Raw genomic sequence first — 15,827 nt, 5'->3', positions numbered from 1 at the left:
AATACTGCCTCCAGCTCACGTGACGTAATACTGCCTCCAGCTCACGTGACGTAATACTGCCTCCAGCACACGTGACGTAATACTGCCTCCAGCTCACGTGACGTAATACTGCCTCCAGCTCACGTGACATTATACTGCCTCCAGCTCACGTGACATTATACTGCCTCCAGCTCACGTTACATTATACTGCCTCCAGCTCACGTGACATTATGCTGCCTCCAGCTCACGTCACATTATGCTGCCTCCAGCTCACGTGACATTATGCTGCCTCCAGCTCACGTTACATTATACTGCCTCCTGCTCACGTGACATACTGCCTCCTGCTCACGTGACATGCTGCCTCCAGCTTACGTGACATTATGCTGCCTCCAGCTCACGTGACATTATGCTGCCTCCAGCTCGCGTGACATTATGCTGCCTCCAGCTCGCGTGACATTATGCTGCCTCCACGTTACATTATACTGCCTCCAGCTCACATTACATTATACTGCCTCCAGCTCACATTACATTATACTGCCTCCAGCTCACATTACATTATACTGCCTCCAGCTCACATTACATTATACTGCCTCCAGCTCACGTTACATTATATTGCCTCCAGCTCACGTTACATTATACTGCCTCCAGCTCACGTTACATTATATTGCCTCCAGCTCACGTTACATTATACTGCCTCCAGCACAAGTGACATTATGCTGCCTCCACGTTACATTATACTGCCTCCAACTCACGTTACATTATACTGCCTCCAGCTCACGTTACATTATGCTGCCTCCAGCTCACGTGACATTATGCTGCCTCCAGCTCACGTGACATTATGCTGCCTCCACGTTACTTTATACTGCCTCCAGCTCACATTACATTATACTGCCTCCACATTACATTATACTGCCTCTAGCTCATGTTGACATTTTACTGCCTCCAGCTCACGTTACATTATACTGCCTCAGCTCACATGACATTATACTGCCTCCAGCTCACGTTACATTATACTGCCTCCAGCTCACGTTACATTATACTGCCTCCAGCTCACGTTACATTATACTGCCTCCAGCTCACGTGACATTATGCTGCCTCCAGCTCACGTGACATTATACTGCCTCCAGCTCACGTGGCATTATACTGCCTCCAGCTCACGTGGCATTATACTGCATCCAGCTCACATTACATTATACTGCCTCCAGCTCACATTACATTATACTGCCTCCAGCTCACGTTACATTATGCTGCCTCCAGCTCACGTGACATTATGCTGCCTCCAGCTCACGTGACATTATACTGCCTCCAGCTCACGTGACATTATGCTGCCTCCAGCTCACGTGACATTATGCTGCCTCCAGCTCACGTGACATTATGCTGCCTCCAGCTCACGTGACATTATGCTGCCTCCAGCTCACGTGACATTATGCTGCCTCCAGCTCACGTGACATTATACTGCCTCCTGCTCACGTGACATACTGCCTCCTGCTCACGTGACATTATGCTGCCTCCAGCTCAGGTGACATTATGCTGCCTCCAGCTCACGTGACATTATGCTGCCTCCAGCTCACGTGACATTATGCTGCCTCCAGCTCACGTGACATTATGCTGCCTCCAGCTCACGTGACATTATGCTGCCTCCAGCTCACGTGAAATTCCGCTGCCTCCAGCTCACGTGACATTATGTTGCCTCCAGCTCACGTGACATTATGCTGCCTCCAGCTCACGAGACATTATGCTGCCTCCAGCTCACGTGACATTATGCTGCCTCCAGCTCACGTGACATTATGCTGCCTCCAGCTCACGTGACATTATGCTGCCTCCAGCTCACGTGACATTATGCTTCCTCCAGCTCACGTGACATTATGCTGCCTCCAGCTCACGTGACATTATGCTGCCTCCAGCTCACGTGACATTCCGCTGCCTCCAGCTCACGTGACATTATGCTGCCTCCAGCTCACGTGACATTATGCTGCCTCCAGCTCACGTGACATTATGCTGCCTCCAGCTCACGTGACATTATGCTGCCTCCAGCTCACGTGACATTATGCTGCCTCCAGCTCACGTGACATTATGCTGCCTCCAGCTCACGTGACATTATGCTGCCTCCAGCTCACGTGACATTATGCTGCCTCCAGCTCACGTGACATTATGCTGCCTCCAGCTCACGTGACATTATGCTGCCTCCAGCTCACGTGACATTATGCTGCCTCCAGCTCACGTGACATTGTGCTGCCTCCAGCTCACGTGACATTATGCTGCCTCCAGCTCACGTGACATTATGCTGCCTCCAGCTCACGTGACATTATGCTGCCTCCAGCTCACGTGACATTATACTGCCTCCAGCTCACGTGACATTATACTGCCTCCAGCTCACGTTACATTATGCTGCCTCCAGCTCACATGAAATTATACTGCCTCCAGGTTACGTTATACTGCCTCCAGCTCACATTACATTATACTGCCTCCAGCTCACATTACATTATACTGCCTCCAGCTCACATGACATTATACTACCTCCACGTTACATTATACTGCCTCCAGCTCACGTGACGTAATACTGCCTCCAGCTCACGTGACGTAATACTGCCTCCAGCTCACGTGACGTAATACTGCCTCCAGCTCACGTGACATTATACTGCCTCCAGCTCACGTGACATTATACTGCCTCCAGCTCACGTGACATTATACTGCCTCCAGCTCACGTTACATTATACTGCCTCCAGCTCACGTGACATTATGCTGCCTCCAGCTCACGTCACATTATGCTGCCTCCAGCTCACGTGACATTATGCTGCCTCCAGCTCACGTGACATTATACTGCCTCCAGCTCACGTTACATTATACTGCCTCCAGCTCACGTGACATTATGCTGCCTCCAGCTCACGTCACATTATGCTGCCTCCAGCTCACGTGACATTATGCTGCCTCCAGCTCACGTTACATTATGCTGCCTCCTGCTCACGTGACATACTGCCTCCTGCTCACGTGACATGCTGCCTCCAGCTTACGTGACATTATGCTGCCTCCAGCTCACGTGACATTATGCTGCCTCCAGCTCACGTGACATTATGCTGCCTCCAGCTCGCGTGACATTATGCTGCCTCCACGTTACATTATACTGCCTCCAGCTCACATTACATTATACTGCCTCCAGCTCACATTACATTATACTGCCTCCAGCTCACATTACATTATACTGCCTCCAGCTCACATTACATTATATTGCCTCCAGCTCACGTTACATTATACTGCCTCCAGCTCACGTTACATTATATTGCCTCCAGCTCACGTTACATTATACTGCCTCCAGCTCACGTGACATTATGCTGCCTCCACGTTACATTATACTGCCTCCAACTCACGTTACATTATACTGCCTCCAGCTCACGTTACATTATACTGCCTCCAGCTCACGTGACATTATGCTGCCTCCAGCTCACGTGACATTATGCTGCCTCCACGTTACTTTATACTGCCTCCAGCTCACATTACATTATACTGCCTCCACATTACATTATACTGCCTCTAGCTCATGTTGACATTTTACTGCCTCCAGCTCACGTTACATTATACTGCCTCAGCTCACATGACATTATACTGCCTCCAGCTCACGTTACATTATACTGCCTCCAGCTCACATTACATTATACTGCCTCCAGCTCACATTACATTATACTGCCTCCAGCTCACATTACATTATACTGCCTCCAGCTCACATTACATTATACTGCCTCCAGCTCACGTTACATTATATATTGCCTCCAGCTCACGTTACATTATACTGCCTCCAGCTCACGTGACATTATGCTGCCTCCACGTTACATTATACTCCCTCCAGCTCACGTTACATTATACTGCCTCCAGCTCACGTTACATTATACTGCCTCCAGCTCACGTTACATTATACTGCCTCCAGCTCACGTGACATTATGCTGCCTCCAGCTCACGTGACATTATGCTGCCTCCAGCTCACGTGAAATTCCGCTGCCTCCAGCTCACGTGACATTATGCTGCCTCCAGCTCACGTGACATTATGCTGCCTCCAGCTCACGAGACATTATGCTGCCTCCAGCTCACGTGACATTATGCTGCCTCCAGCTCACGTGACATTATGCTGCCTCCAGCTCACGTGACATTATGCTTCCTCCAGCTCACGTGACATTATGCTGCCTCCAGCTCACGTGACATTATGCTGCCTCCAGCTCACGTGACATTCCGCTGCCTCCAGCTCACGTGACATTATGCTGCCTCCAGCTCACGTGACATTATGCTGCCTCCAGCTCACGTGACATTATGCTGCCTCCAGCTCACGTGACAATATACTGCCTCCAGCTCACGTGACATTATGCTGCCTCCTGCTCACGTGACATTATGCTGCCTCCAGCTCACGTTACATTATACTGCCTCCAGCTCACGTGACATTATACTGCCTCCAGCTCACGTGACATTATGCTGCCTCCAGCTCACGTGACATTATGCTGCCTCCACGTTACATTATACTGCCTCCAGCTCACATTACATTATACTGCCTCCACATTACATTATACTGCCTCTAGCTCATGTTGACATTTTACTGCCTCCAGCTCACGTTACATTTTACTGCCTCCACATTACATTATTCTGCCTCCAGCTCACGTTACATTATACTTCCTCCAGCTCACGTTAAATTATACTGCCTCCAGCTCACGTTACATTATACTGCCTCCAGCTCACGTTACATTATACTGCCTCCAACTCACGTTACATTATACTGCCTCCAGCTCACGTGGCATTATACTGCATCCAGCTCACATTACATTATACTGCCTCCAGCTCACATTACATTATTCTGCCTCCAGCTCACATTACATTATACTGCCTCCAGCTCACATTACATTATACTGCCTCCAGCTCACGTTACATTATACTGCCTCCAGCTCACGTGACATTATGCTGCCTCCAGCTCACGTGACATTATGCTGCCTCCAGCTCACGTGACATTATCCGGCCTCCAGCTCACGTTACATTATACTGCCTCCTGCTCACGTGACATACTGCCTCCTGCTCACGTGACATTATGCTGCCTCCAGCTCAGGTGACATTATGCTGCCTCCAGCTCACGTGACATTATGCTGCCTCCAGCTGACGTGACATTATGCTGCCTCCAGCTCACGTGACATAATGCTGCCTCCAGCTCACGTGACATTATGCTGCCTCCAGCTCACGTGACATTCCGCTGCCTCCAGCTCACGTGACATTATACTGCCTCCAGCTCACGTGACATTATGCTGCCTCCAGCTCACGTGACATTATGCTGCCACCAGCTCACGTGACATTATCCGGCCTCCAGCTCACGTTACATTATACTGCCTCCTTCTCACGTGACATTATGCTGCCTCCAGCTCAGGTGACATTATGCTGCCTCCAGCTCACGTGACATTATGCTGCCTCCAGCTCACGTGACATTATGCTGCCTCCAGCTCACGTGACATAATGCTGCCTCCAGCTCACGTGACATTATGCTGCCTCCAGCTCACGTGACATTCCGCTGCCTCCAGCTCACGTGACATTCCGCTGCCTCCAGCTCACGTGACATTCCACTGCCTCCAGCTCACGTGACATTACGCTGCCTCCAGCTCACGAGACATTACGCTGCCTCCAGCTCACGTGACATTACGCTGCCTCCAGCTCACGTGACATTATGCTGCCTCCAGCTCACGTGACATTATGCTTCCTCCAGCTCACGTGACATTATGCTGCCTCCAGCTCACGTGACATTATGCTGCCTCCAGCTCACGTGACATTGTGCTGCCTCCAGCTCACGTGACATTATGCTGCCTCCAGCTCACGTGACATTATGCTGCCTCCAGCTCACGTGACATTATACTGCCTCCAGCTCACGTGACATTATGCTGACTCCTGCTCACGTGACATTATGCTGCCTCCTGCTCACGTGACATTATGCTGCCTCCTGCTCACGTTACATTTTACTGCCTCCAGCTCACGTTACATTATACTGCTTCCAGCTCACGTTACATTATGCTGCCTCCATCTCACGTGACATTATGCTGCATCCAGCTCACGTGACATTATGCTGCCTCCAGCTCACGTGACAATATACTGCCTCCAGCTCACGTGACATTATGCTGCCTCCTGCTCACGTGACATTATACTGCCTCCAGCTGACGTGACATTATGCTGCCTCCAGCTCACGTGACATTATGCTGCCTCCAGCTCACGTTACATTATACTGCCTCCTGCTCACGTGACATACTGCCTCCTGCTCACGTGACATTATGCTGCCTCCAGCTCACGTGACATTATGCTGCCTCCAGCTCACGTGACATTATGCTGCCTCCAGCTCACGTGACATTATGCTGCCTCCAGCTCAAATGACATTATGCTGCCTCCAGCTCACGTGACATTATGCTGCCTCCAGCTCACGTGACATTATGCTGCCTCCAGCTCACGTGACATTATGCTGCCTCCAGCTCACGTGACATTATGCTGCCTCCAGCTCACGTGACATTCCGCTGCCTCCAGCTCACGTGACATTATGCTGCCTCCAGCTCACGTGACATTATGCTGCCTCCAGCTCACGAGACATTATGCTGCCTCCAGCTCACGTGACATTATGCTGCCTCCAGCTCACGTGACATTATGCTGCCTCCAGCTCACGTGACATTATGCTGCCTCCAGCTCACGTGACATTATGCTGCCTCCAGCTCACGTGACATTGTGCTGCCTCCAGCTCACGTGACATTATGCTGCCTCCAGCTCACGTGACATTATGCTGCCTCCAGCTCACGTGACATTATGCTGCCTCCAGCTCACGTGACATTATGCTGCCTCCTGCTCACGTTACATTATACTGCCTCCAGCTCACGTTACATTATACTGCCTCCAGCTCACGTGACATTATGCTGCCTCCAGCTCACGTGACATTATGCTGCCTCCAGCTCACGTGACATTATGCTGCCTCCACGTTACATTATACTGCCTCCAACTCACGTTACATTATACTGCCTCCAGCTCACTTTACATTATACTGCCTCCAGCTCACGTGACATTATGCTGCCTCCAGCTCACGTGACATTATGCTGCCTCCACGTTACTTTATACTGCCTCCAGCTCACATTACATTATACTGCCTCCACATTACATTATACTGCCTCTAGCTCATGTTGACATTTTACTGCCTCCAGCTCACGTTACATTATACTGCCTCAGCTCACATGACATTATACTGCCTCCAGCTCACGTTACATTATACTGCCTCCAGCTCACATTACATTATACTGCCTCCAGCTCACATTACATTATACTGCCTCCAGCTCACATTACATTATACTGCCTCCAGCTCACATTACATTATACTGCCTCCAGCTCACGTTACATTATATTGCCTCCAGCTCACGTTACATTATACTGCCTCCAGCTCACGTGACATTATGCTGCCTCCACGTTACATTATACTCCCTCCAGCTCACGTTACATTATACTGCCTCCAGCTCACGTTACATTATACTGCCTCCAGCTCACGTTACATTATACTGCCTCCAGCTCACGTGACATTATGCTGCCTCCAGCTCACGTGACATTATGCTGCCTCCAGCTCACGTGACATTATGCTGCCTCCAGCTCACGTGAAATTCCGCTGCCTCCAGCTCACGTGACATTATGCTGCCTCCAGCTCACGTGACATTATGCTGCCTCCAGCTCACGAGACATTATGCTGCCTCCAGCTCACGTGACATTATGCTGCCTCCAGCTCACGTGACATTATGCTGCCTCCAGCTCACGTGACATTATGCTGCCTCCAGCTCACGTGACATTATGCTGCCTCCAGCTCACGTGACATTATGCTGCCTCCAGCTCACGTGACATTCCGCTGCCTCCAGCTCACGTGACATTATGCTGCCTCCAGCTCACGTGACATTATGCTGCCTCCAGCTCACGAGACATTATGCTGCCTCCAGCTCACGAGACATTATGCTGCCTCCAGCTCACGTGACATTATGCTGCCTCCAGCTCACGTGACATTATGCTGCCTCCAGCTCACGTGACAATATACTGCCTCCAGCTCACGTGACATTATGCTGCCTCCTGCTCACGTGACATTATGCTGCCTCCAGCTCACGTTACATTATACTGCCTCCAGCTCACGTGACATTATACTGCCTCCAGCTCACGTGACATTATGCTGCCTCCAGCTCACGTGACATTATGCTGCCTCCACGTTACATTATACTGCCTCCAGCTCACATTACATTATACTGCCTCCACATTACATTATACTGCCTCTAGCTCATGTTGACATTTTACTGCCTCCAGCTCACGTTACATTTTACTGCCTCCACATTACATTATTCTGCCTCCAGCTCACGTTACATTATACTGCCTCCAGCTCACGTTACATTATACTGCCTCCAGCTCACGTTACATTATACTGCCTCCAGCTCACGTTACATTATACTGCCTCCAGCTCACGTTACATTATACTGCCTCCAGCTCACGTGGCATTATACTGCATCCAGCTCACATTACATTATACTGCCTCCAGCTCACATTACATTATTCTGCCTCCAGCTCACATTACATTATACTGCCTCCAGCTCACATTACATTATACTGCCTCCAGCTCACATTACATTATACTGCCTCCAGCTCACGTTACATTATACTGCCTCCAGCTCACGTTACATTATGCTGCCTCCAGCTCACGTGACATTATGCTGCCTCCAGCTCACGTGACATTATACTGCCTCCAGCTCACGTGACATTATGCTGCCTCCAGCTCACGTGACATTATGCTGCCTCCAGCTCACGTGACATTATCCTGCCTCCAGCTCACGTTACATTATACTGCCTCCTGCTCACGTGACATACTGCCTCCTGCTCACGTGACATTATGCTGCCTCCAGCTCAAGTGACATTATGCTGCCTCCAGCTCACGTGACATTATGCTGCCTCCAGCTGACGTGACATTATGCTGCCTCCAGCTCACGTGACATAATGCTGCCTCCAGCTCACGTGACATTATGCTGCCTCCAGCTCACGTGACATTCCGCTGCCTCCAGCTCACGTGACATTATACTGCCTCCAGCTCACGTGACATTATGCTGCCTCCAGCTCACGTGACATTATGCTGCCTCCAGCTCACGTGACATTATCCGGCCTCCAGCTCACGTTACATTATACTGCCTCCTGCTCACGTGACATTATGCTGCCTCCAGCTCACGTGACATTATGCTGCCTCCAGCTCACGTGACATTATGCTGCCTCCAGCTCACGTGACATTATGCTGCCTCCAGCTCACGTGACATAATGCTGCCTCCAGCTCACGTGACATTATGCTGCCTCCAGCTCACGTGACATTCCGCTGCCTCCAGCTCACGTGACATTATACTGCCTCCAGCTCACGTGACATTATGCTGCCTCCAGCTCACGTGACATTATGCTGCCTCCAGCTCACGTGACATTATCCGGCCTCCAGCTCACGTTACATTATACTGCCTCCTGCTCACGTGACATTATGCTGCCTCCAGCTCAGGTGACATTATGCTGCTTCCAGCTCACGTGACATTATGCTGCCTCCAGCTCACGTGACATTATGCTGCCTCCAGCTCACGTGACGTAATGCTGCCTCCAGCTCACGTGACATTATGCTGCCTCCAGCTCACGTGACATTCCGCTGCCTCCAGCTCACGTGACATTCCGCTGCCTCCAGCTCACGTGACATTCCGCTGCCTCCAGCTCACGTGACATTCCGCTGCCTCCAGCTCACGTGACATTCCGCTGCCTCCAGCTCACGTGACATTACGCTGCCTCCAGCTCACGAGACATTACGCTGCCTTCAGCTCACGTGACATTATGCTGCCTCCAGCTCACGTGACATTATGCTGCCTCCAGCTCACGTGACATTATGCTTCCTCCAGCTCACGTGACATTATGCTGCCTCCAGCTCACGTGACATTATGCTGCCTCCAGCTCACGTGACATTGTGCTGCCTCCAGCTCACGTGACATTATGCTGCCTCCAGCTCACGTGACATTATGCTGCCTCCAGCTCACGTGACATTATACTGCCTCCAGCTCACGTGACATTATGCTGCCTCCTGCTCACGTGACATTATGCTGCCTCCTGCTCACGTGACATTATGCTGCCTCCAGCTCACGTGACATTGTGCTGCCTCCAGCTCACGTGACATTATGCTGCCTCCAGCTCACGTGACATTATGCTGCCTCCAGCTCACGTGACATTATACTGCCTCCAGCTCACGTGACATTATGCTGCCTCCTGCTCACGTGACATTATGCTGCCTCCTGCTCACGTGACATTATGCTGCCTCCTGCTCACGTTACATTTTACTGCCTCCAGCTCACGTTACATTATACTGCTTCCAGCTCACGTTACATTATGCTGCCTCCATCTCACGTGACATTATGCTGCCTCCAGCTCACGTGACATTATGCTGCCTCCAGCTCACGTGACAATATACTGCCTCCAGCTCACGTGACATTATGCTGCCTCCTGCTCACGTGACATTATACTGCCTCCAGCTCACGTGACATTATGCTGCCTCCAGCTCACGTGACATTATGCTGCCTCCAGCTCACGTTACATTATACTGCCTCCTGCTCACGTGACATACTGCCTCCTGCTCACGTGACATTATGCTGCCTCCAGCTCACGTGACATTATGCTGCCTCCAGCTCACGTGACATTATGCTGCCTCCAGCTCACGTGACATTATGCTGCCTCCAGCTCAAATGACATTATGCTGCCTCCAGCTCACGTGACATTATGCTGCCTCCAGCTCACGTGACATTATGCTGCCTCCAGCTCACGTGACATTATGCTGCCTCCAGCTCACGTGACATTATGCTGCCTCCAGCTCACGTGACATTCCGCTGCCTCCAGCTCACGTGACATTATGCTGCCTCCAGCTCACGTGACATTATGCTGCCTCCAGCTCACGAGACATTATGCTGCCTCCAGCTCACGTGACATTATGCTGCCTCCAGCTCACGTGACATTATGCTGCCTCCAGCTCACGTGACATTATGCTGCCTCCAGCTCACGTGACATTGTGCTGCCTCCAGCTCACGTGACATTATGCTGCCTCCAGCTCACGTGACATTATGCTGCCTCCAGCTCACGTGACATTATGCTGCCTCCTGCTCACGTGACATTATGCTGCCTCCTGCTCACGTTACATTATACTGCCTCCAGCTCACGTTACATTATACTGCTTCCAGCTCACGTTACATTATGCTGCCTCCAGCTCACGTGACATTATGCTGCCTCCAGCTCACGTGACATTATGCTGCCTCCAGCTCACGTGACATTATGCTGCCTCCAGCTCACGTGACAATATACTGCCTCCAGCTCACGTGACATTATGCTGCCTCCTGCTCACGTGACATTATACTGCCTCCAGCTCACGTTACATTATACTGCCTCCAGCTCACGTGACATTATACTGCCTCCAGCTCACGTGACATTATGCTGCCTCCAGCTCACGTGACATTATGCTGCCTCCACGTTACATTATACTGCCTCTAGCTCATGTTGACATTTTACTGCCTCCAGCTCACGTTACATTATACTGCCTCCACATTACATTATTCTGCCTCCAGCTCACGTTACATTATACTTCCTCCAGCTCACGTTGCATTATACTGCCTCCAGCTCACGTTACATTATACTGCCTCCAGCTCACGTTACATTATACTGCCTCCAACTCACGTTACATTATACTGCCTCCAGCTCACGTGGCATTATACTGCATCCAGCTCACATTACATTATACTGCCTCCAGCTCACATTACATTATACTGCCTCCAGCTCACATTACATTATACTGCCTCCAGCTCACATTACATTATACTGCCTCCAGCTCACGTTACATTATACTGCCTCCAGCTCACGTTACATTATGCTGCCTCCAGCTCACGTGACATTATACTGCCTCCAGCTCACGTTACATTATACTGCTTCCAGCTCACGTTACATTATGCTGCCTCCAGCTCACGTGACATTATGCTGCCTCCAGCTCACGTGACAATATACTGCCTCCAGCTCACATTACATTATACTGCCTCCAGCTCACATTACATTATACTGCCTCCAGCTCACGTTACATTATACTGCCTCCAGCTCACGTTACATTATGCTGCCTCCAGCTCACGTGACATTATGCTGCCTCCAGCTCACGTGACATTATGCTGCCTCCAGCTCACGTGACATTATGCTGCCTCCAGCTCACGTGACATTATGCTGCCTCCAGCTCACGTGACATTATGCTGCCTCCAGCTCACGTGACATTCCGCTGCCTCCAGCTCACGTGACATTCCGCTGCCTCCAGCTCACGTGACATTATGCTGCCTCCAGCTCACGAGACATTATGCTGCCTCCAGCTCACGAGACATTATGCTGCCTCCAGCTCACGAGACATTATGCTGCCTCCAGCTCACGTGACATTATGCTGCCTCCAGCTCAGGTGACATTATGCTGCCTCCAGCTCACGTGACATTATGCTGCCTCCAGCTCACGTGACATTATGCTGCCTCCAGCTCACGTGACATAATGCTGCCTCCAGCTCACGTGACATTATGCTGCCTCCAGCTCACGTGACATTCCGCTGCCTCCAGCTCACGTGACATTATGCTGCCTCCAGCTCACGTGACATTATGCTGCCTCCAGCTCACGAGACATTATGCTGCCTCCAGCTCACGTGACATTATGCTGCCTCCAGCTCACGTGACATTATGCTGCCTCCAGCTCACGTGACATTATGCTGCCTCCAGCTCACGTTACATTATACTGCCTCCAGCTCACGTGACATTATACTGCCTCCAGCTCACGTGACATTATGCTGCCTCCAGCTCACGTGACATTATGCTGCCTCCACGTTACATTATACTGCCTCCAGCTCACATTACATTATACTGCCTCCACATTACATTATACTGCCTCTAGCTCATGTTGACATTTTACTGCCTCCAGCTCACGTTACATTTTACTGCCTCCACATTACATTATTCTGCCTCCAGCTCACGTTACATTATACTTCCTCCAGCTCACGTTAAATTATACTGCCTCCAGCTCACGTTACATTATACTGCCTCCAGCTCACGTTACATTATACTGCCTCCAACTCACGTTACATTATACTGCCTCCAGCTCACGTGGCATTATACTGCATCCAGCTCACATTACATTATACTGCCTCCAGCTCACATTACATTATTCTGCCTCCAGCTCACATTACATTATACTGCCTCCAGCTCACATTACATTATACTGCCTCCAGCTCACATTACATTATACTGCCTCCAGCTCACGTTACATTATACTGCCTCCAGCTCACGTTACATTATGCTGCCTCCAGCTCACGTGACATTATGCTGCCTCCAGCTCACGTGACATTATACTGCCTCCAGCTCACGTGACATTATGCTGCCTCCAGCTCACGTGACATTATGCTGCCTCCAGCTCACGTGACATTATGCTGCCTCCAGCTCACGTTACATTATACTGCCTCCTGCTCACGTGACATACTGCCTCCTGCTCACGTGACATTATGCTGCCTCCAGCTCAAGTGACATTATGCTGCCTCCAGCTCACGTGACATTATGCTGCCTCCAGCTGACGTGACATTATGCTGCCTCCAGCTCACGTGACATAATGCTGCCTCCAGCTCACGTGACATTATGCTGCCTCCAGCTCACGTGACATTCCGCTGCCTCCAGCTCACGTGACATTATACTGCCTCCAGCTCACGTGACATTATGCTGCCTCCAGCTCACGTGACATTATACTGCCTCCAGCTCACGTGACATTATCCTGCCTCCAGCTCACGTTACATTATACTGCCTCCTGCTCACGTGACATTATGCTGCCTCCAGCTCACGTGACATTATGCTGCCTCCAGCTCACGTGACATTATGCTGCCTCCAGCTCACGTGACATTATGCTGCCTCCAGCTCACGTGACATTATGCTGCCTCCAGCTCACGTGACATTATGCTGCCTCCAGCTCACGTGACATTCCGCTGCCTCCAGCTCACGTGACATTATACTGCCTCCAGCTCACGTGACATTATGCTGCCTCCAGCTCACGTGACATTATGCTGCCTCCAGCTCACGTGACATTATCCTGCCTCCAGCTCACGTTACATTATACTGCCTCCTGCTCACGTGACATTATGCTGCCTCCAGCTCAGGTGACATTATGCTGCTTCCAGCTCACGTGACATTATGCTGCCTCCAGCTCACGTGACATTATGCTGCCTCCAGCTCACGTGACGTAATGCTGCCTCCAGCTCACGTGACATTATGCTGCCTCCAGCTCACGTGACATTCCGCTGCCTCCAGCTCACGTGACATTCCGCTGCCTCCAGCTCACGTGACATTCCGCTGCCTCCAGCTCACGTGACATTCCGCTGCCTCCAGCTCACGTGACATTCCGCTGCCTCCAGCTCACGTGACATTACGCTGCCTCCAGCTCACGAGACATTACGCTGCCTTCAGCTCACGTGACATTATGCTGCCTCCAGCTCACGTGACATTATGCTGCCTCCAGCTCACGTGACATTATGCTTCCTCCAGCTCACGTGACATTATGCTGCCTCCAGCTCACGTGACATATGCTGCCTCCAGCTCACGTGACATTATGCTGCCTCAGCTCACGTGACATTATGCTGCCTCCAGCTCACGTGACATTATGCTGCCTCCAGCTCACGTGACATTATACTGCCTCCAGCTCACGTGACATTATGCTGCCTCCTGCTCACGTGACATTATGCTGCCTCCTGCTCACGTGACATTATGCTGCCTCCAGCTCACGTGACATTATGCTGCCTCCAGCTCACGTGACATTATGCTGCCTCCAGCTCACGTGACATTATGCTGCCTCCAGCTCACGTGACATTATACTGCCTCCAGCTCACCGTGACATTATGCTGCCTCCTGCTCACGTCCTGCTCACGTGACTTATGCTGCCTCCTGCTCACGTGACATTATGCTGCCTCCTGCTCACGTTACATTTTACTGCCTCCAGCTCACGTTACATTATACTGCTTCCAGCTCACGTTACATTATGCTGCCCTCCATCTCACGTGACATTATGCTGCCTCCAGCTCACGTGACATTATGCTGCCTCCAGCTCACGTGACAATATACTGCCTCCAGCTCACGTGACATTATGCTGCCTCCTGCTCACGTGACATTATGCTGCCTCCAGCTCACGTGGCATTATGCTTCCTCCAGCTCACGTGACATTATGCTGCCTCCAGCTCACGTTACATTATACTGCCTCCTGCTCACGTGACATACTGCCTCCTGCTCACGTGACATTATGCTGCCTCCAGCTCAGGTGACATTATGCTGCCTCCAGCTCACGTGACATTATGCTGCCTCCAGCTCACGTGACATTATGCTGCCTCCAGCTCAAATGACATTATGCTGCCTCCAGCTCACGTACTTATGCTGCCTCCAGCTCACGTGACATTATGCTGCCTCCAGCTCACGTGACATTATGCTGCCTCCAGCTCACGTGACATTATGCTGCCTCCAGCTCACGTGACATTATGCTGCCTCCAGCTCACGTGACATTCCGCTGCCTCCATCTCGTGACATTATGCTGCTCCAGCTCGTGACATTATGCTGCCTCCAGCTCACGAGACATTATGCTGCCTCCAGCTCACGTGACATTATGCTGCCTCCAGCTCACGTGACATTATGCTGCCTCAGCTCACGTGACATTATGCTGCCTCCAGCTCACGTGACATTGTGCTGCCTCCAGCTCACGTGACATTATGCTGCCTCCAGCTCACGTGACATTATGCTGCCTCCAGCTCA

Source organism: Salmo trutta, chromosome 9 (genome assembly GCF_901001165.1).
Source record: "Salmo trutta chromosome 9, fSalTru1.1, whole genome shotgun sequence".
Lineage (NCBI taxonomy): Eukaryota > Metazoa > Chordata > Actinopteri > Salmoniformes > Salmonidae > Salmo > Salmo trutta.
Note: the sequence above shows the minus strand (reverse complement) of the source record.